General features: G+C 39.9%; 1 protein-coding gene across 2 annotated transcripts in view; it reads right to left on the bottom strand.

Moving 5' to 3' along the window:
* The window catches only part of dlgap4a (discs, large homolog-associated protein 4a), a 133,218-nt gene extending 125,402 nt beyond the window's left edge, over positions 1 to 7,816 (bottom strand). For both annotated transcript variants that reach the window (XM_079557696.1, XM_079557697.1), the window contains exon 1: positions 7,300 to 7,816. The gene's annotated coding sequence lies outside the window, so the exon portion shown is untranslated. The remainder of the gene's footprint in view (positions 1 to 7,299) is intronic.
* Positions 7,817 to 24,343: the final 16,527 nt, after the last annotated feature.

Below are 24,343 nucleotides of genomic sequence, written 5' to 3'. Positions count from 1 at the left end.
TGTAATCAAATGGGCTGAGTGTTTTCCATATACTTTGGGGTATTACTAAGACATTATTATTCCATAGAGACAAATCTGCTCAATTCTACAGAATGACTAAGGTTCTCCTTCGAACATGACAATTCCTAGTTCAAGTAAAGATTCAATGTTTTACTTTGTCTTTGTAGATTTGTCCATTGTATTTGATCTATTCTTCACCTTCTCCTTCAAACCTGTGAACAACTGCAATGCAGCACCAGGAGCTATATCCAGATCTTGAGTCAGAATCCTGGTCAGAAAAGCCAAGCTGGAGAATTAACCCTAGTTTGCTTTGTGGCGGGGCGATTTTTTTTTTCTTCCTCCCAATCGTGGCTTAAGATAAAGCAGCACTTTCTCCAAATCAGTTTTGTACAAGAGAATGTCCCCTTGGAAGTAAAGACAATGTTTTTAGAATGCTTAGAGTATTTTAATTATTTGTTCTCCGATGTGTGTAATGTAGTTTAGCCTCCCAGCCACTGTTCCATATTTCACAATGGCACAGAATTTAATTTAATAATAAAATATAATGTAATATTCCATATACAGCAATAAATATATCATATTAATCCATATAGGCTTAATGATGAGGCTTAATGAGTATTGTCCACAAGTTTTTTTACACACAATATTCACTTGTTTACCGAAATTAAACCATCTACATAATTCCAGCCTCCGTGATTCGCTTCATATGCCACCTTGCAAGTCGCAGTTTCAATATGATTGCCATTTATAAGCAGTCTTACGGGCAGCCAATCCCAAACAACGCAGCAAACAAAAATGAAGTGCGGCAGTGTAGCAATAGCGACCAAACAACCTCCTTTCATCCTCCCCACTCCATTACGTACAGTGTACCATGACGAGTGACATGGAAATGTGCTGAAGCCAGTACTCTGTAATTACCTTGTTGTGTATGACGAATGACCCCGTGCACACCACTTATGGCAGGAAGTGTTTGTGCCGGATGCGTTTCAGGAGCTCATATGGATATGAAAGGGACGGGGGACAGCGAATAAAGGCAAAACAGAAAACAACTGAAATGCCAATTAGAGCGATACCATGTGACATCCCCGCTCTCCCTCCCTCCCTCCCTCCCTCCCGCTCGCCGGTCATACTTCACAGAGCCTTTATAATGCAGCAGTGGAGCAACTCTCGTGCTCAAAGAGTCGCCTGTTTTAAAGGCAAGAAGGTGGGAATATACGCAAAAAAAAAAGCCACCAAACTCATTATCGGCCCGCCACAGAGGTTCGTAAGCTGGGGTTCAAAACGTGCTTTTATGTGTGTGTTTTTAGTGAAGAAACTTGGAAGAAAATGGAATCTGGTAAATAGAATAAAGTCGTTTTATAAATAAATATGCAAGCCTCAAGCATGGTTAAAGTGCACATATATCATATTTGTGGCCTATAAACCTGCTTTTGGGCACTTCAGCATTAACACTTTACATCAGGGGTAGGCAACGTCAGGCCCGGGGGCCAAAACCGGCCCTCCATCATCAAACTCTGGCCCTCGAGATGATTTTGAGAAATATTATGACCCAAATCTAAGTACTCTAGAAAGTACTCTAGAAATGTGACTGTCAATTCCTTAAAATGTCTTAGCAGAGCACCCTTTTAGGCCATAATCCTAAAAGAATACCTAAGAACACCAAGAAATGACTTAAATCTACTTGAATTAAGAGATAAAAACTGAAGATTGAGTGGATTTGGTCTGGCCTTAAAGGAGATATAACCTATATATAACCTATTCTTGCCAATGGAACAAGCACAAGTTTTTTCTTAATTCAGATTATTTTGTATATTTCCAGTGGAAAAAAAATAAAAAATTACAGTAAAAGTTAATTTGGGGGATTTCTATTTTTTCCATTGGCATTGATGTTTTTATCTGATCTTAGATTAGTTCAAACAGACTCAAATTTAACATAAAAAAAAAAAAAGTTTATTCCAGCAAATTGTAATAATTTCATTTAATAATGTCATCAGTGTGTATGATGTACAGCACTGGCATATGTAGAAAGTGATGCTTTACTTCAATTGCTTTAATTGGAGGGTCCGGCCCTTGGTCTTTTGACGATGAAGAAACCCGGCCCTCCACCGAGAAAACTTGCCTACCCCTGCTTTACATATTATGAATGATAATTTGGTAGGAAGGGAGATGCTAGATCAGCGCGCCCTCTGCTGGCAATGAGGGGTATTAAACGCGCTAAAAACAGTATGCAAAACTCCATTCATGCGCAATTCATGCTAGCGAATCAATGGCACTGTGATAAACACGAGTGCAGAACAGCTCCGGTGATGTTTTATTCGGCTTTTATGATGTGCTGGACATTTTGTGATTCTGTCGGTGATGCAACATAAGCTACAAAAATACAGATTGCAGCGGTTCAGCAGAGGAAGATGAACAAAGTGCAGTGAAATTCTACTCCAGGCTTATGTTTATGATGAGGGAACAGCATCATGACCTGGTTAAAAGCTCACAATCCGTCCACTTTAAATGGAGAGCGTAGCATCGGAAAGAATCTTTAACACCTCTGACAAATCATTAAATATAGAATAGTTGGGAAAAAGTGTAAAATTACATGGTAGACATTTTGTTGAAAAAGTTTTGTATTTGTCCCACACAGTTAAACACAGTGTCAGCAGTGATAGCTGTTTTAATACACAACAAGTGCACCAGATCTTTTGTTGTTTGCAAAGGATACTCTGCTGCTTTAATAACCGCAGACATTCTGATGTGCAAACACTGTGATTTCTATTTCATTGTGCACCAATAACTGATAACGCCCATTTCTGATTACATTCCAGTAACAAACCCATTCCAATAGCCAACACTTTATCTACTTGCAAAAGGAGCGATGATGTAGTTGTTAGCGCTTTCATCTGAGAGAAGGTCACAAGTTAAATTCCACGGCAGATTCACTGCAACAGCCCATCGTTGGCAGCCATATTGAAACATGTTCATAAGAAATCAACACAATTCCTCACGGCGACAGACAGTTAAGTGAGCTTTCTTCTTGGATCTTCCTGAGCTGTTTTATTTGTACAGTGTAAGTAGCAGGGAAAGACAGAACTATTTGGTTGAAGTTCATGCTAATCTAAGTCATTGTGTCAGGTTTATGTCAGGTTTAACACCTCATTTGAAAGCTAAGACCCACAAAACTAATCTTTTTCCTCGCGCTGTTGCTGTGTGGTGTCACCTTTTTTTTTTTTTTTTTGTCACATTTTTGTCACATTTTTGTGGAGTTTTTGTCACTTTTTGGGTGAATTTTTGTTGAGTTTATGTTGAGTTTTTGTTGATTTTTTGTTGATTTTTTTGTTGATTTTTTGTTGATTTTTTGTCACATTTTTGTTGATTTTTTGTTGATTTTTTGTTGATTTTTTGTTGAATTTTTGTTGATTTTTTGTTGATTTTTTGTTGATTTTTTGTTGAATTTTTGTCACATTTTTGTCACATTTTTGTCACATTTTTGTTGAATTTTTGTTGAATTTTTGTTGAATTTTTGTTGAATTTTTGTTGATGTTTTGTCACATTTTTGTCACATTTTTGTTGATTTTTTGTCACATTTTTGTCACATTTTTGTTGATTTTTTTGTCACATTTTTGTTGATTTTTTGTTGATTTTTTGTCACATTTTTGTTGATTTTTTGTTGAATTTTTGTTGAATTTTTGTTAAATTTTTGTCACATTTTTGTTGATTTTTTGTTGATTTTTTGTCACATTTTGTTGAATTTTTGTCACATTTTTGTTGAACTTTTGTCACATTTTTGTTGCGTTTACATCCTTGTCTTCTTCTAATTTTTTGTGGCTATTTTTGTGCTTTTTCCCCAAGAAGCTTTTTGATTAGGGTAAAGCCAAACTGGAGAAAATGGGATCCATTCAGGTGGGTGTTAAGAGGTTAAATAGAAGGATTGAAAACTAATTTCATATTGTTTTCTAAGGACAGGTATTAAAATATTTTGTGGTAAAATGTATGATTGAGAGTATTCTAGCTTTATAACACATTGTCTTCCTTCTAATATGTTGGGAACCATGATCTAACACACAGTCAGGCTCAAACTTCCGCCGATGCATTTGTGTCTTGTATAGTCTCTCTGTATGCAGGTATAAAACTTCCAGAACCTCCCTATTTCTCCGGTGTGCATCACTTTCTCTCTAAATCCATTGCTAACGTCATTGTGCATGTTATAGCACAGGTTAGCTCATCAGTGCCTGCAGTAAGGCTGACTAAGCCCGTTTTTCAACACCCACCACCCTGGCACCGATCCAACTGGGTTTCCTTCCAAACGCTTCGCTCCTTCGTGACTCTGTGGCAGCTGATATGACAATGACACTTTTGAGACCACCCCACTGGAGTGATGTGGTGTTTTATGATCAAAAAACATCATTTAGCACAGCAGTTACAGCCTGTTTTCTTTCATTTTGCCTCAATTGGACTGCACTATATAACTCTCTTGAACATTATTATCACTATTTCATTGCAATATTTGACTAAACCATTTCAATGAATTCAGTTTCCTTCCAACAGCCTTTACATCTCAGCTTTATTTCTAATATAAGCACATGGTTTATTCTTTTACTCCTTAAGTTTATAGATTAGGGCAGTGTTTTTCAACCACTGTGCCATGAGATATTGTCTGGTGTGCCTTGGAAACTTATCCAATTTCACCTAGTTTTTTTTTTTAAACAAATGCATCATTATCTACAAATAATGTACCGTTTTCGAGTGTCTATGCTGTCTAGTGAACGGCAGAGTAACCACATTATACTCTTCCATATCAGGTGGTTAGGGAGACTATATGGTGTTCCTAGTCATGACACTTTGATGAGAACATTTTCTGCTGGTGGTGCCTCGTGATTTTTTCAATGAAAAAAATGTGCCTTGGCTCAACAAAGGTTGAAAAACACTGGATTAGGGACAGTTTGCTCAAAAGTTGTGTCCAATTTTACTTTGAATTATCCAAATTCCCCCTCTTTCCTCTGTTTAGTGGAACAGCTACAGATCTTAGCATGCATAGATTTGTTGCAGTTGTGGCATTGAAAGTATAGTATATGACCATTATACTAGAAGCATAAAGTAAAAGTGTAAAGGATCAGAAAGAAAATGATGACAGTGATGGAAACTAAATGGAGTGAGCACCTCAGTGACATATCGTATCAATATTGTAGGGCTGCAACTATCAATTATTTTGTAATCGATTAATCTATCGATTATTTGTACGATTAATTGATTAATCGCTTGGCTGTGAATGGTGTAGGAAAGTTTTATTTTTTTATTTTTTCTATCACATTATAGCTTAAAGGGGCTAGATGCAAGTTAGCCATTTTTACTCACTACTGCCACCTCAGGTCATACGTGTAACTGCAGCTTCTATATTAAGCTGGTGCATGTCGGCACTTCAGACCCGAAGTAACAACATTTTGAGTGACAATGCAGGATTTTAGAGGCAGTTGTGGTGAACATGGCTCATTCTACACATTAGGACATTCTTGAAACATGTAGGGGGAGGAAAATACTAATAATAATTTTAACATTTTTAAACTCCGTATAGTCCCTTTAAGTGGTGCTGTTTGAGGATGTGTTGATGGAGTAAACTAAAGGGAAATGTTTTTTGAAGGCTCTATTCATGAAATTTACAATGTACAAAACACTACAGACCCTAAATATAAAATCAAAGTAGGTTTTCATCAAAATTACAAAAAAATTTATGTCATTTTTGCTCCATTTAAGTCTGTGTGATCCAGAAAACGATTAATCGATTACTAAAATAGTTGTCGACTATTTCAATAATCGATTAGTCGTCGATTAATCCAGTGTTTTTCAACCTTTGTTGAGCCAAGGCACATTTTTTTTCATTGAAAAAATAACGAGGCACCACCACCAGCAGAAAATGTTCTCATCAAAGTGTCATGACTAGGAACACCGTATAGTCTCCCTAACCACCTGATATGGAAGAGTATAATATGGTTACTCTGCCGATCACTAGACAGCATAGACACTCGAAAACGGTACATTATTTGTGGATAATGATGCAAAAAAAACAACTATGGTGAAATTGGATAAGTTTCCAAGTTTTCCAAGTGGTTGAAAAACACTGGATTAATCGATTAGTCGTTTCAGCCCTACAATATTGCACTACCAGATATGTTGAGCAGCCCTGTATGTCACAAAGTTTTGTACCGAGAACAAAATAACCCAGCAGCCGGCACCTGGTTATGAACCGATCCCAAAGATTCGGCTCCCAATAGGTAAATACATTATAGCCATATCATTTACCCTACACATGATGCAGAGAACACCCCCCCCCCCCCCCCCCCCCCACCCCCCCCCCTCCAAACCTGCACAAAGTCACACGCCTCTCCTGCCTGCTGTCTGTGTGAGTAATAGCCACTATGCAGTCCTATATAAAACATGCTCAGGTTAATATTACATAATCGCTGGATTTGCTAGAAGCCCACACACGTTAACAGCCACACTTGTCAGTCACTGGCACCGACTGCTACACTGACATTGTACAGATCGGCGCACGCCATTCAACCAACAGTCCACATATTGATTGACAAATGTTTAGCTTTTAATTGGATCGGCCCCGCTGTAGTCTTTGGCACGGTGGTACACAGAGAGAGAGAGAGAGAAAAAAGAAGAAGAAGAAGACAGGCGCATTACTTTTACATTTAAATCTATATTTATAAGGAACTGTGCGTGCCGACTTCTGACACATGCGTGATGAAAGAGGGGGGCTTCAAAGACACCGTGTCATGTCAGATGTTCAGGGAAGAAGAAGAAAAAGATGTTGCACAAAGCGAAACGCGTAAATACTCGCGTGCGTAATGGTGATGATTCAATGTGATTGGCGAGAGCCGACGCGAATTTGCTTAATTGCTCCCACGAAGACACGCTTTCCTTTCAAAAAACCCTGCCCTGGAATAACTTTGGGGAGAGAAATAATGATTTGTCCGAGGCTCAAGCTGTTATCAAAGTTAAGTTGTGGGCAGACAGAGTTCCTAGCAACCGACCAGCTCTCCCTCTCCCTCTCTCTGTTGGATGAATGATGAAACGAAAAGGTCGGTGGGATATTCTGAAGTAAATAAAATAGAATACGAGATTCCTTCACTGGCGTTCCCACAGGTGAGGGTGCTATAGGATTTGGCAGACGTTATGGCACACACTGCAGACTATACGTCCTGTAACCGTGCGTCTTTTTTAAGGGGAGAGCCGCAACGCCCGCTGTAAAAAAAAAAGAAAAAAAAAAAAAAAACAGCCAGTAAACGTGTCAACAACCGAGCTTACCTTTTCGGCGCGCTGGAACGAACTGCCGATGGGTGTCGTTCACGAGTTGTTTTTTTTATTTTTTTATCCAGCTCTTTTTTTTCTTCTTCTTCTTCTTTTTTTCTTACATGACGGCCGAGCTATCCGCTGTCAGCCGGCTTGTTTGGCAAGGTAAACAAGACGCTCCGGGGACGTCGGACGCGCGGTAAATTGCGCGTTTTATCCTTTTTAGATGTGTGGCGTCATTCCGCTGCGGTCATGTCCAATTGTCACCCCGCCGCTGTCCCGCCGGGGGTTGTCAGGGACTGTCCATTCAGCTTTAGGGATCCGTCTCTGAGGGGAAAACGCAGTTGGGGTTTTTTGGTGGCGGCGGCGGCGGCGGTGGCGGTGGCGGTGGTGGTGGTGGTGGTTGGCTGAGGGATGAGGAGGCTGTTGCCGGTAATGCAGCTGCCGCACCGTCGAGACGCGAGATGAGGAGAGAGAGAGAGAGAGGCAGAGAGTGGAGGGATGGAAGGATGGAGATGAGAACGAGAGAGAGAGAGAGAGAGAGAGCGCGCGTGTGGGGGGGATGATGTGGTGGTGGTGGTGGGGGGGTGGGGGCATCCGAGGGCCCACGACAAACAGTCAGATCCGCGTCGGAGGACTCGGTATGAACTCATACGAGGAGTCCAGAGGAAGCGGCACAGGGGCTCGCGAGCAAACGGTGGTTGGTGAATCACGATGCGCACGCAGCGAGCGAGCGAGCGAGCGAGCGAGCGAGCCCGGGGACTGTGTCGGAGTGCGCACCATGAATTAAAAACAGACGGAGCGTTTGAGGGTCGTGGACGGAAAACAAATTGATCAAGGCAAAAGGAGGCAGCGGCTCAGACGGAGGTTTGAAAAAAGTTGCTCATACAGGTCTGATCACACGGGCTGTGATTTTTCCCACATGGAGGATGCTCTCGTCATATTATCAATGAAGCGCAGCAGATGGCAGCCCATGAAGAGGCGTCTGAAACTACTATTTAGAGGTGGAAGGTGAAAAGACGTCCTATTTATGACGTTGCAATGACGTTCACTGAAAATCTGGTCGTGTCGTGTCACATATAGCCTATTACACAAGAGACTGTGGGCTCGTGATTCAAACTTATACTGAGGTTTAACAGTAACAAACACAAAACAATACAATATAATACAAGATGATTTTACTATAAACGAGGTATGTTTTTTTTTTACCTCTTAAAGTGCATTTTTTTCAGTTCAGCTTTACCCAAATCTTAAAGCTTTCAGCCTCTTGGCCAGTGTAACGCCTCATTTAAATGACAAACGAGGAGCTTTTCCCAGAGGATGATGAAGGACTGTTGAGTGGAGGGAGCGAGGGAGCTGCGAAGAAGGAGGAGGAAAGAGGAGGCGGAGCTGACCAGTGCAGGACACCACGCTCTGAAACAGGGGCAAACCCAGGAGGTAATGCACCGTTTCAGAGGAGACTGAAGGCCAGGTTTCCAAGCTAACACCTGAACACTATGTCATTGTACGCTTGCACTATGACATATATAAAGCACATACCAGTGTTCATTTCGTCGACTAAAATATTTAGTCTTAATTTTAGTCAAAGTGTTATTTTTGACGACTAAAATTGGACTCAAACTAAATTAGAAGTTTTTCATGAGACTAAAACTGTGACTAAAATGTCCAGATATTTTAGTCGAATAAAACAAGACTAAATAAAAATGAAAAGGAGAGACTAAAATCATCCAAACTTTTATTGACCGTCTGAAAGAGCCTCAGATCATGTAAATTCTCTGCCAAAGGATCAGCTCTGAGCTTTGTTCATGTGGAGCAGCTCCATGAAGCAGAGGAACAAGATAAAATATGATTATGATGAATATTATCAATGCAAAGTCGACTAAATTCGTCTTAAATTTAGTCGACTAAATTTACTTGCAATTTTAGTCGACTAAAACTAAAATTGACTAAAATTGAAGATATTTTTTTGACTAAAACTAGACTCAAATCGAATTACATTATTGTCAAAAGACTAAGACTAAAACTAAATTAACATATGTTGTCAAAATTAACACTGGCACAACAGATATTTTTCATTAGCCTACTTTTTTGCCGTGTTCTTTTGACATTTCTTTTCATCGCTTTGTTGTTGTTTCTTTTACTCTTTTGTGTCGTTTTTGTCACATTATCGTCACTTTTTTGTCACTTTTTTGTCACTTTTTCATCACTTTTTGTCACTTTTTTGTCACTTTTTCATCACTTTTTTTGCCTTTTCACCCTCATTTTCATCCAGTTTTTGTCGCTGTTATGTTGCTAGTTTTTTCAAGAAGCTTTTATTTGGGTAAAGTGAAACTGGAGAAAATGTGCTCGGTTCTGGTGGGGGTTAAGAGGTTGCTATATTTTTGAGTTGGAAGGTAAAAATCACTTTTTGAGGTCATCACTTTGACCTCAAATTTGACTCTTCATTGTTATTATACAAAAAACAGTGGCTATGAGGGAGTATGGGTAAAACAATAAATAAATAAACATCGGACAGAGTGATGAAAAAAAGTAAGACGCAGTGGCCAAAGACTAAATCACCAGTATCGAAAACAGGAAGCAGCTGTGTTATTCTCCTGAGCACTACAAAGACGTCCATCTTTGTAGAGCTCAGTTTAATGTATGGCATTTATGCAAACACTGTAGATGAGAGTCCGTCTGCTGTCTGTTCCGATGCCGTAGCTCACAACAAAAACACTAAAGGTAGTGAGTGGCTCCATATTGGTATAGAGGAAAGCTCTATTTCTCCTGTCTCCTTCATTTGAGGGAAAATGCACTCCAATCTGGGGAGCGTTTTCTCGCCCCTGTATACTGGTGTGAGAACATAGTGCAGTCACAGTGGCACAGGAGCATTTCCAGTGATGGCTCTGAAACCAGGGCAATTTCTGCAGCTCTCTCAGGAAGTGACTCCTGGAATGTCTTCAAAGATACATCATACTTCTGATGTGCAAAGGCGGGAGGCGTGTATGAGGTTGTCAAGTCAAAGTCAAAGTGAGGAAAAGAAATGTACCAAAATCAAAGTGCCCTGTATTCAAAATAAAAATGTATTCATATAATTTTTTTTATTTAAGTTGAGAATGCATGACTTTCTCATTTTCAGCAAACTTTTCCGTCGGTATAGCTACTGTAAGAACATTGCACTTGAAATAGATGCTTTCCTTGATAAAAACAAATGTTCTCTTGATTTCTAGTGATGGGATTTACGACTCTTTACTGGGAGCCGAGTCATTGGGATCTGTTCCTTTCAAAGAGCCGTTCAAAAGACTGGCTCTTTTTAATATAAAACCAGCCAGATGACTCACAATATCTAAGACGAGATCAATAAAAGGCACACTTTTTAAATGTAATTCTAAAATGACAATGGGACTGATTTTTTACACTTTGAAAAACGTTTTTCTGAATAAAATCTTGCACCACAACTGATAAAAAGAGGCTTCAATTGTCTGAGGAATCATTTGAGTGGATTAAGCTTTGACTTAAGTGTGTTGTGTTTGTTCAGGGGAGTTCTGGGTAAAACTGACAAGAAAGAGATCCAGCTCTTTTCACAGTTGAGATCAAACCGTTCACCTTGAAGATCCTAGATGCAAGTTTTTTTTTAGTGCTCACTACTGCCACCTCAGGTCTTACACGTAACTGCAATCTCTATATTAAGCTCGTGCATGACGGCACTTCGGACCCGAATGAACAACTTTTTGAGTGACAGTGCAGGATTTTAGAGGCAGTTGTGGTGAACAGGTCTGGGCTCATTCTACACATTAGGATAATACTGAAACATGTAGGGGGAGGAAAATATTTCCTTTAACCCCTTAACTCCCACCTGAACCGAGCACATTTTCTCCAGTTTGGCTTTACCCCAGTCCAAAAGCTTCTGGGAAAAAAGGTGTGAAAATAGCGACAGGACTGAGATGAAAACAATGATGAAGATGTGACAAAAAAGTGAGAAAACATTAACAAAAAAGTGATGAAAAAATGACAAAAATGTGACCAAAAAAGACAAAAAAATTATTAAAAAAGACAAAAAATGTGACAAAAATATGACAAAAAAGGACAAAAAAATGACCAAAAAAATGTGATAAAAAATGACAAAAAAAGACAAAAAATTGACCAAAAAAATGACAAAAAATGTGACAAAAAAGACAAAAAAAATGATTAAAAAATGACAAAAAATGTGACCAAAAAATGACTAAAAATTACCCAAAAAAAAAAAAAAATGACAATAAATGTGACAAAAATGTGACAAAAAATGACAATAAATGACAAAAAAAATTGATTTAAAAAAAATGACAAAAAAGCTACAAAATGAGTTGAATACCCCCCCCCAAAAGATGGAAAAAAAATCTGATGACGTGAGGAAAAAGATCCATTTAGATGAGTTGTGTAGCTTTCAAATGAGATGTTACACTGGATTTGGGTAAAGCTAAACTGGAGAAAATGCTCTCAATTCAGGCGGGAGTTAAGAGGTTAAAGAGCCGTTCAAAAGAGCCAGTTGGTCATGGATGTCACATTACTGATTTCCTCCAATAACCCAAAACACAATTGGTTAATCCTGAATCTGATCGTCTTAAATTGCAGGTTGCTCCATCTGCGCTGAAGGATGGGCCAAACACAGAAGACAAATTTCCCTATGGACAGAATACCGGTATAGCTTAACCTTACTCCATTGTCTGTCTGACAAGTTACCACTGAATAAGACAGAGCCGAGAATGTCGTAACAGAAAGTCTACATGAAGCCCCTTAAAAACATCCATGTCCGAATGAATAACATTTATACAACTTTCATCAATGAGACAAGAATGAACTCTGTGCTTTAACATATCACCAAAACAAGTTGATAAACTTGATCAATTAAAAGCTTCCAAAGAGTTACCCAGGTTTGCTAAGGAACGCAATCCAGTGCCGAGCTAATTTAGACCTAGTACCTTTTAAAGAGTCAACATGCTCCGGGTGCTGTGTTACATCATCAGCATGTGACCTCTGTGTCCTCTACTCTGTGTACCAGCTGCTGTTTGAGCTTCAGACACGGTTTTGAAGACACAAAACATCAGTATAGTCTGCACACTATACCCAAATCTCACAGCATATTTAGTCTTTAATATTTAGATATTGTTGAGTAGGGCTGTCATGATAATTACTATATATCGACTTAGTATTGTTCATACATTTTTGTGTTCAATATTTATTGTCAGTACATTTATTTGCATTTCCCCTTGTTTTTTTAATGTAATACTATTTTTTACCCAAAGTAAGTTGTGTCTCATAGTTTTTCATACTCATTGTAGGATATATTAAGATGGTCTTTTTGAACAGCGCTCACCTGTAATGCTTTGCACTTAGTTTCTGTGGCATCACAAGGTCTTAAATAATGTCGTTTATCATGATAGTTTTCTGCCTCAATATATCAAACTCACCATGACAGGCCTATGAGTAAGAGCGTCGATACTTAAAGGCTAGATGCAAGTTAGCCATTTTGTACTCACTACTGCCACCTCAGGTCATACGTGTAACTGCACCTTCTATATTAAGCTCGTGCATGACGGCAATTCGGAGTGACTGTTGGAGTGACAGTGCAGGATTTTAGAGGCAGTTGTGGTGAACAGGTCTGGGCTCATTCTACACATTAGGACATTGCTAGAACATGTAGGAAAATACATCATTTTAACATGTTTAAACTCTTTATTGTCCCTTTAAACATTGCTCAAGTAGTAGAGAAAGTCCTATGTGAAACTAGCACGACATACAGACATGCGCGAAGGTTTACCCTGGCACAATTTTTGATTTTCTGACTATTTTTCAAAGAATATGAAAGATACCACAAAAGGGTTTTCGCTCATAGTTAGTGGTTGTGTGAAGCCATTTATGGTGAAACAACCGAGTTTGCTACTTTCAAATCATAATGACCAAAAGAACGTTTACATACCGCAGTTTTTAAAGGGGGGGTATTATGCAAAATCGACTTTTTCAAGATTTACATCATGTTATTATGTCATTCCCTCATTAAAAACATGCCTGAAGTGTTGCCTTGGCACATTCACGTATTCTCTGATGGCAGCCATTTTAGGGATAGATTTGCCTGAGTCCTCCTAGGAACGCCCCCACCTCCTGGAGACGCCTCCGAGCTTTCGTCACCAGCCGAGTAACCAACCACTGCTCCTCAGCAGAGCCCCCTCTCCACTGATGCCACAGACAGCGTGTGGAGGGGGCGTGTCGGAAAGGGTCAGAGGTTCTTAAAGAGTCTGAGGCCTATTTCAAGGCATTCGCTACAGCCATTTTGAGAGAGCAATTTTATACAAGGCAGTTCTTCTAATTTACTGCATTTACAGACCAACAGAAGGTTTCGTCATCATTGTAGTGTGATATAGACTGGTGCTATGTGATGGAAAAAAGCATAATACCCCCTCTTTAATACTGTGTATTTCCCCCTTTAACCCCTTAACTCCCACCTGAACCGAGCACATTTTCTCCAGTCTGGCTTTACCCCAGTTCAAAAGCTTCTGGAAAAAAGCTGTGAAAATAGCAACAAAACTGAGACGAAAACAATGATGGAAATGTGACAATAAAGTGAGAAAAAACGGACAAAAATGTGACAAAAAAATGACAAATCAATTGACAAAAAAGGACAAATGTGACAAAAAGTGACAAAAAATTTACAATTTGACAAAAAATGTACAAAAAATGTACAAAAATGAGTTGAAACCCCCCCAAAAAATGATGGGGAAAAAAATCTGATGACGTGAAGAAAAAGATCCATTCAGATAAGTTTTGTAGATCTTAGCTTTCAAATGAGGCGTTACACTGGCCAACAGGATTTGGGTAAAGCTGAACTGGAGATAATGCTCTTGGTTCAGGCGGGAGTTAAGAGGTTAACATCAATGACAGCTTAGAGTCTTTAGTGGTAGTTGTGGATGAGGTCCTTTATTTTTTTCTGATGGTAAAGCGGCCCATTCTTCTCGGCAAAAAGCCTCCAGTTCCTGTAAGCTCCTGGGCTGTTTTGCATGAACTGCAGGCTTGAGCTCTCCCCACAGTGGTTCAATGATTTTAAGATCAGGAGATTGAGATGGACACAAACGAGACCTTCACTTTATTTTGCTGGAACTAGTGGTATCAATGAACAACCTCCATATTGCACAGTAGGTTCGGTGCACTTTTATGTAGTTCTGCCAGGTAAACCTTTGAGCATGACTGTATACGTAACTGATCCCTACCCGCCTCAGCAATTTCTTTTGTTGGCAGCTACAAAACAAAACAAATAATCGTGGTCTATGGTTCGTGTGCATGACAGATCTGTGCACGTTAGCGTCAGAACCATATAATTTGATATGACAAATGTCCCTGATAATAACAGTGTGAGACGACTTGCAATATCAGACCATACTGTGTGCTGTTAGCCTTCTTTTATTCTAATATATTAGTGCTAACACATGTCACAGTAAATAAGCACATCCACTTGCTCACAGAGAGAATAAAAAAGGTCTCTCTCTGCCACCAGCGACTGCACGTATGACTAATGTAGACTTTAAAATCCCACTGACAATAAAAACAATATGTCTCTCTTTCCCCCTCTCTCTCGCGCGCAGTGTTAAGGATGGCTCACTGGATAAGAGCATGACTAATTTGTCTGAATGTGATCCAACAATGGAGACATATCAGGCCAGACAGGCAGCCATATTAATGTTAACGCTGGAGATTAACCCATCCAACAGTGTGCAGTGTATGTATGTTGAATAGGCCGGTCATAATTGTACAGAGGTTAAGATAGTATCATCAGCGCAGTATCTGATACAATTAATCCATTATTAAATACATACATGGGCAATACCTGGCTTTGTATAGTTTCCAAACACATTTTTTCTTTAATTTTGAGGTTGTTCTGTGACTAAAATATTCCATCCATCCATCCATCCATCCATCCATGCATCCATCCATTTTCTTCCACTTCCACTTGCCGGGTCGTGGGGGCAGCCGGTGGAGCTGCCCAAATCACATTGCACCAGCCCCTTTTGGCTCCTCCTGCGGGTGGTGGGTCCACGGGAGGACGGCCTCACAGTTAAACGGGCCTGTTGGTCTCATAAGGGGCTTCTGAACCGCTCTTTGTCTGACCCGTCACTTAGGACCTGTTTGCCCTGGGAGACCCTACCAGGGGCACGAAGCCCCCGACAACAGAGCTCCCAGGATCACTCAGGTGCTCAAACCCCTCCACCACGTTAAGGTGGCGGTTCCAGGAGGGGGACTAAAAAATATATTAATACAAGTAATATAATAATGTAATATAGGTTATTTTTTTAGTTAAAATTACCAAAATTCGACAAAAAATGAATTAAAAGTTGTTTTCGCTCATATAATTTCCACCTGAATAGACTTGTGACTCGCTTAGAAGGATTTATTGACATACATTTTTGACGATCAAACTCTGATATATGGATTAAAGTTAGAATGGATGGGTAGGTTAGAGTTAGGGCTGTCTTTCTGTAATGTAATGTACTGTAATGTCCTGCTTTCTGATCTTCCCAAAAAGAGGATCTCAGGTTTACAACTTTTACAAAATTCAGCAGCTCGTGTCCTGACAAAGACCAGGAGGCGGGACCACATTACACCGGCCTTAGAATCGCTTGCATTGGCTCCCCGTGTGCTTCATGATCGATTTTAAAGTTCTTTTAATGTTTTTTAAATGTCTTAATGGTCTTGGTCCTTCTTATCTTTCAGAACTGCTTTTACCTTATGAACCTTCACGGCCCCTTCGTTCCTCTGGCAGGGTTCGCCTAGTTATTCCTAAAGTCAACAAAAACACTCATGCTGAGGCGTCTTTCCAATATTACGGCCCTCGCCTCTGGAACCACCTGAGGAGGAGCTGCAGAGAACGTTCATGTTTTAAAAAGCAGGCTCAAGACCCACCTTTTTAGCTTAGCCTTTAACTGACTAATCTATTTATTTAATCCCAATAAATTAAATATATATATGGGAGGTTGTGCCAGGCGCATTGTTTTAAATGTTGTAATCTGTAAAGCACTTTGTGATACCTTTCGGTATGAAAAGCGCTTTATAAATAAAGTTATATTGATTGATTGATTGACACTGGTGGTGGTATGGGAGACCGGTGAAGGATGTAGCAGTGTGAAGCCGTGGATAGAAGAGGTGGTGAAGGTGTGGAGGCGGGTTGCAGCACAGCTGGGAAGCGGACGAGCCATGAACGCGGGAGGCTTAAATACGGCACTGAGGACGATGATTGGCTGTGACGAAAGTGTGGCTCTGCCCTGATTGGCTGAGGTGGAGGTGTGACCCTCGCAGGCGCGATCACTGGCTGGAGTTAGAAGAAACTTTAGTCTTTCAGGTTGAATTAACGCCAGGTTTAATTTAACTTTACTGCCAAAGAAACAGGTCTGTGCTTTGTCCATGTGAATAAATATGATATAGCAGATATTGTAAATGCCAAATTGACAAAATGAATCTATGATTCAGTCGACTAAATTCACATGCAATTTTAGTCGACAAAAATGTAATAGAATTACTTGACTAAATCCGAATATGGATATGAAAACCTTGTTGTCTTTGTCTTTGGTTTCACCTTTAAAACACCTCAACATCCAGCATCCAAAACACAATATCATGAACTGTCAAATAAAATATTTAAAGACTAGACTGAAACTAAATTGTCAAAAATAATATTGGCGTTTTGTTTTCACCACCACACTAAAATGAAGGATTTAACTAGCTTGGTTTTTTTAGGAGCTGAAGGAAGTGTATGGGGTATTGGTCTCTAAAACATGTTCATAAACTCATCCTTGTGAACAATTCAGGAGAAAGTTAGGAATAAATGGAACAACTAAAAGCTTGCTTGAAAAAGTATAGGGCCTCAAAATGGTCATTTGACAGATTGTTTTGCCCTTCCTGTCACAACAAACCACATTACTTTGTTATTGCACACCGAAGTCCAAACATGTGCTCATGCTGGGCTCGAACTGACAACCCGCCAGTGCTCGGGCAAATTGCACTATATGCTGGAACCTTTCAGCTATTCTAATATGTTTAACTAATCGCCTGTGGACTGCAACTCTTGTTTTGACACTAGCGTTACAGAATTGTAATAAAAGAAAGATTTTGCCATTTCCAGTGTGTTTTTATGTAACAGCTTAATATTCAGAGCCCCTTCAGAAACAAACAGCTTCATATACTCACAATGATCGCTCCCAGATGCGTCGCGAAGTGCTTTAATCTCTCATATTTCAGCCCCAGATTAGTCATTTGAAATCAGCCTCGGTTTTACGTGATGCGGCAGTGTCAGTCTTTGTGCTCTACTGGGCATGAAGCAAAAAGAAAAATAAAGCAAATTTAAAAGCATCAGGGATCTGTCCCCATTTCAAAGTGTGCACTTGTTATGCACATTACCCTATGAAGTGAGTGATGGGGGAAAACTGTCACAAAATGGGTTCATGCAAAAAATGACAGCAAGCAAAGGGATGGTTACTGAGCACAGACACTGCTCTATTAGTGATTAGAAACTACATATCCATTAGGAGCTTCACTCGTGGAGACACTATGCGAACAGAGAAGACGACAAATGAGCATGGAAATATTAGTTACATGGAAAAACAGAAGTGGTGAATAATTTAAAGCTTCAATCTCTATAACTTATTTAAGCTTTTTACAATACTATTGGACTGTTACAGGGTTTTCCTTGTTAACATATTAATGATCTTAAAATAAATAGATACCGTAATCAAAGGGGCTCTCTCTCTAAAACCAAAAAATCAGGTTAGAATCTAGGAGTAATCATGGACTCAGACCTGAACTTAAACAGCCACATCAAAGCAATAACATCAGCAGCTTTTTTACCATCTGAAAAACATCGCTAAGATCAGAGGAATAGTGTCAAAACCAGACTTAGAGAGACTTATCCATGCATTTGTCTCCAGCAGGTTAGACGACTGTAACGGCTGCTCACTGGCCTCTCTAAACAAGCTATCAGACAACTACAGTACATCCAGAACGCTGCTGCTCGAGTCCTGACAAGAACCAGGAAGTACAACCATATTAGTCCAGTGCTCTGGTCTCTGCACTGGCTTCCTGTCACTCAGAGAATAGACTTTAAAACAGCTCTGCTTGTGTACAAGTCTTTTCATGGTTTAGCTCCAAAGTACATCTCTGACATGTTACAGCCGTATGGACCATCTCGGGCCCTGAGAACTTCAGGGAGGGGCCTCTTGGTGGTTCTCAGAGTCAATAATAAACAACTGCGTTTCAGTTTCATGCAGCTAAAATCTGGAACAGTCTTCATGAGGATGTGAGACAGGCCTCAACCCTGACAATGTTCAAATCCAAGTATTTTATCTGCACTCTTGCCTTTTACTGTAATTGATTAATTTTATGTTGATGTTTGATTCTATTTGCTTTATTGTAATTTTATGCAACTGTGAAGCATTTTGAATTACCTTGTGTATGAATTGTGCTCTACAAATAAACTTGCCTTGCCTTGCCTATTTTGTGATAACAAACAATGAAAGAAGAACCCACTAAATTGTGATCCAAACTCATTCCTAACTTCCCTAACATATTTGTAGCATCCCAGTTCTTTACAGGGGCGAGTTTATTTGCACATTTCACAACTTCCACGGTCACTTTTCACGGTCACTGTCACAGAAATGCTTGAAAACCAGCCAGCGGGTTCATAGAATTGATACAAATGCTTAATATATAACTAGAAACAGCGGTAGTAACAGTACCATTGCTTGAAAATGAACGTACTCAAGGATGAAGTGGAGAGTAGTTAAAGTAGTCGAAAGGTGACAAGCTGATATTTCCAAAGAACGCACTGAAAAAGTAAAAAAGATGTAGTCATGGTTGAAAGTATCCAGAGATTTTACTCAAATAAGAGTACTGTTGCTTCAGTGGTATTACAACTAAATATGGAAGTATGCAAGAGCACTGAACGATAAAACTATACAGCTACAACACTGTCCTCCTTCAAGAGCAGGTTTCTCTTCAGACTGTTGATCGATGTGGTTGGTGGGAATGTTGTTTGTGACTTTTTTACTGTTTTAACTGTGTTTATTGTTTGGATTGTGAAGCACATTGAGTTTGTAGAATTGTTTGTGGATTGAAGAAATGCTCTATATAAATACTCTTAAAGGTACTGTTTACTTCTTGAAAGAGCTTGTATCCTTTTACTTTTACAATTGAGTGTATATTTCTGTAATGCCTTTGGGATGCCGGTGTGTGTGTGTGTGTGTGTTCTTGTAGTTACGACATTGTGAGGATCAGTTTGAGTTTTTAACCAACAGAGTCAGGACATTTTTGGAAAGTGAGGACATTTTGGGTGGTCCTCACTTATTTGAAGGACTGTTTGAGGGTCAAAATGTGGTTTTAGGTTTAGAATTGGGTTTAGATTAAGGCTATGATTAGGATTAAGGGTAGGGTTAGGGGTTTAGGTTCCAGGGTTAGGCTCGGGGTAATACATTATGTTTATGAGTGTCCTCACTAAGATGGCATTACAGACATGTATGTGTGTTTGTGTGTGAGCTTTTGACTTGGCTCCTTACAAAGCACATGTTGGCAGAAAAGCAAACAGTAAATATTTTTGTTTCACTCTCCGAGTTCTGCATATACAGCTATTATCCATCACCACAACCTGCTGTATCATTTTCCCTGACTTGTATTTCGCTTTACCAACCACCCTTGGTCCACAGAACATCGCCAGTGGCATGCATGGCCAGCTCTATCCTGTGGAGGGCTGGCATTAAACCTTACCCCCTCCTCCCGCTCGTGCCCCTAAGACATCACGCCAATTATCTCTCACTGTGGGAGCAACCTATTTGCAGAGTATTGGCCTAAAAAAGAGTTGAGCTTTTTCACCCTCCCCTCTCCGTGAGTGGACAGTTAGGTGGGCACGTGTCAGCTCTAGTGGTGAGGGCCCTGGGGTGCTGTCTAACTATGGCAGAGAAGGCGCAGTGACGTTAGTGTGCAGACTCCCGGTTCAGTTCTCACCCCTGTGGAGAGGATTCAGTCCCACTGCGCAGCCCTGCATCTCCATTTTACAGAGCTAACTGTACTGTACGATCACGCCGCTGTGGCAGATATGGATTATGCTGTGTGTTGGGGACGGACTGGCCACAGGCATGTGCTGTTCTGTCTATAGTTGCAAGACATTATGTTAATTACTGTGTGTGAACATGTACATAACTTCGGCAAGTGTGTGGAAATGCACTACATCTCTAAATCCTGGTGTTGTACAGATGACCTATAAGGGTTTTGGGAAGTGTCCTTAATGATCTTTAGAGTACTGTACATATTTGGTCTCAGAGGTTCTATGCTGAAGGGCCAGATTATATCCCCGGGCTTGAAGCTGTCTACCCCTGCACTATGATGTAACACTTGCTCTGGGTGATTGTCTCATAGCCTGAAAGCTGGGGGTTCAATCCAAGTTTTGACCATTTCACCCTCCGGTCCTCCTCTGCCCCGCAGCTGACTGTACCAACTGTCCACTTGGCCACCACGGGCGCATGAGCTTTTAGACGTTCAGTTCCAATTCTCTGGAACTCTGTCATTACCTTTACTTGCCCCTTTATAAATCTCAGCTCAAAACCCATTGATTTAAACAAGCCTGCTAACTTTAGAGTGCATTTCTAAATGTTCTATTATTGTGTCTCATGTCTCAAGTCTTGTATTGTCTCATCCATGTTTGTGTGATGGTTGTGAGTGATGGTTGAAGAGGCCATGGTTATGGCTAGAAAATAGTATTTATTTATTAGGCAGTTTGTTAAAGGAACTGCCTAAGTTGATACGCACCTGTCTGGTCTTTGTGCGTGTGCTCAGTCACGCCTCTCCCAGTATATTCCTCTAGCTCCAAACGGGGTGAAGTTTGAAGCGACCAAGCTCTGCCACGGGGACGCACAAAGAGCAGGTACGTATCAACTCGTCTAGGCTCAGATAAGAACATATCTCAGTATGGAAAAATGGTGGCCTTTCTCTCCTTAAAGAGAAACAGAATCGCACTTCGCACCAGGTTTCGTCATTAATGTCCAATTGGACAGACACACACATACAGGACAAGTTACAAAAGAGACATCAGGCACACAGTTTGACACCTCTCCAAACAACATCAGCGGAGCCTCCAGAACTAAATTGTCAAACACATCAATTACATTACCCCTGGAATACAGAGAAGCAGATTCATCAGTTACAATTGCCTCCAAAACAAACAATTATCCAATTCATCAAGCGCAATCATCCAAGAATACACAAAAATATCCAATTCATCAATAACATTGCCCTCTAAATGCACAAAATATCAAATTCATCACTGAACATCTCCCGTTTCAACAGCCAGCCAGCTTGTGTCCCACATTTTCAACACTGCACTGTGACTTGAGGGATTGTCAGATGTACCATAAAAAGAAAATAAAGAAAAATCCTGTTTCACAGAATTGATCCACCTAATTCTTTGTTCCCAGTGGTCTGCTCTTATCAAATTTCTCAACCAAAAGAATCCAAAACAACAACAAGGAAACATTTAGGCTGATTTGTTTTTCATGCAGTCACTTGTTGTTCTGATGCTTGATTTGCTGTGTATGCATGCTTGGATAAAAGAACATGTTGCTTCAGGAAAGACATGCAAATTATAACGTTATGCTGAACACAGAGACTAATCCTTGCATGCCACTGGCAGCAGATGGCTTCATGTGATACACTCATGCTAGAACAAAGTCTAATCACTCAGGTCAGTGCATTTCACAACATCAAAATCTGTTGAATTTGAAAAAAAAAGCACCAGAGAGAGCGACACTGCATTCAGACAAATCAAAACAGGCTCATAGTTTTTGACATTAAACTAAGATTTCCCATTTACACTTTTACCAGGCCATTTATAAAAGCAATCACTGAAGAAATGTAATAAATGCACAGTCTTCGCCTTTGAGTACTGTGTCATCAAGCTGTAATGCAGAAAATTCGTTTTTAATCATTTTAATAAGCAAAGAAGATCTACAGCCATGAAGAATTACCGTAATTGAATTTAGTCTCTCGTTTTTTTTTTTTCATCACATCCTGTTATCGTCATTTTCTTGCTCTGGAAGAATATACTGTAGCTATTAAGCCAAACAAGCAAACCATGCAAAGAAACTGGGCTTTTGGGACAACACGCTTACACGATTATTGGAAAGAATAATTTCCTCAAGGGCTAATATTGGTTGGTTAGTCGACCGCATTGCTTGAAAAAGGATAGATAATGACACCGTACACATTCAAGACAATAGCACATTGACAAAGTATCGACAATATGTGGAGCTTGTATTGTTCCAATATTCCAGTTTTCATACTTTCGTACATGTCGCACCGGTGGTTAATTCATGGACACACCAAAACCCCCTTTAAAAACAATACGGACAACCAACCCTATGTATTGTGATGACTAACTCTGCACATGGGGCACAGTTTATATTTTTCTCTTTAACAGTTATTAAGTATGTATAGCCATTTGATATAAAAAGGAACTGATGGCTTCTTCGTGTCAAGGGTTTAAGCTTCCCTTTAATGTAAATGTGACTCTTGTCAAGGTCAAGTTTATTTATAAAGCACATTTAAAACAGCATCGCTGCCCAAAGTGCTGTACACAAAAATACATATATATATAAAATACACTATTCAAATTTAAAGTATACAAAAATAGAGATGCAGAAGTACACACAAAAATGCAAAATACACACAAACAAATGCCAGCAAAAAAAATGCACTGCTCAGTTTTGGTTAATAAAAGCCTTCACAAACAAGTGGGTCTTCAACATGGACTTAAAAATGTTTAAAGGCTGGGCTGCCCTAATATTTAAGGGAAGACTGTTCCAAAGTGTCGGAGCCGCAACTGCAAAAGCCCGGTCTCCTCTGGTTGACATTCGTGACCTCGGTATGTCTAACAGAAATTTGTTTGCTGACCTCAATGTTCTGGCCGGAGTATGGACAGACAGAAGCTCAGAAAGGTGGAGCCATCCCATTCAAACACTTAAACACCAACAACAACATTTTAAAGTTAATTCTGTGTTTAACAGGGAGCCAATGTAAAGAGCCCAACACAGGGCTTACGTGTTCAAACATTTTGGTACGAGTGAGCAGACGCGCTGCAGCATTCTGTACCAACTGCAGGCGATGGATCGAGCTTTGGTCCAGCCCACAATACAACAAGTTCCAATAATCCTTGTGAAAAGTGTTGACAACCAGCCATGGTCTCTAAAACTAACTGGGAAGGAACACATGGTTTTGATTTACATTGTTATAACATGTGCTGTATGTTAAGTTGTATTTTATTGTCTCTGGAAAATCTGTCACAGAAATCACATTTGATCCATTCCCCAATGCTGGTGGAGCAACCTGTCAGGAGCACTGGGCAGGGAGACCTTGTATCTCAAATGAGGAGCTAGGTTTGGTACAACGCATTAGCATCAGCATTATGGGCAGGCTTTCAGTAGAATCAACTGGAATGCCAAGAGGAAACCACCTAGACTCAGGAAGAACATGCAAACTCCAAAGAACCTTCTTGGAATCGGACCTTCCAGCTGCATGTGGAGTGAAAGATGTCTTTAGAGGATATCACTTTTCTTCCTCAATCTGGAAGGGGGAAAAAAACACCCATTTAATAATGTTTCAATAATTCTGCATGTTCTCTGTGTCGTCTTTATACAACTCTTGTGTTTAACAATGCAAGACAATCTGACAATGCGGGGACAATGGCTTCAGACATTGACTAATTGTGTTGTGTGAGCTCAAACGTGCACAAGATTAATTACCATGAGCCTTCAGTTCAAGCAGAAGATTTTGTCAAACAGACCATGAGCATTTGGTTACAGGCACTATTGCTCCACATTAAATATTTCAGCTTTGTGTCCTCAACAACTGTATTCGTTTTGCTCCGATTTTCTTTCTACAATGGCAAGCATGGACTTAAAATTGCGATGAGGGACTTTATATGCAAATGCAGACGCTGTAACCTTTGTGAATATCCAAATGAAATAAAAACTGGCATAAGATATAGCTCACAACAAAACATAGAATTCAGTTGTGTGGA

Source organism: Gobius niger (genome assembly GCF_951799975.1).
Source record: "Gobius niger genome assembly, chromosome: 6".
NCBI classification, from domain to species: Eukaryota; Metazoa; Chordata; class Actinopteri; order Gobiiformes; family Gobiidae; genus Gobius; species Gobius niger.
Note: the sequence above shows the minus strand (reverse complement) of the source record. Positions and strands in the feature narration are given on the sequence as shown.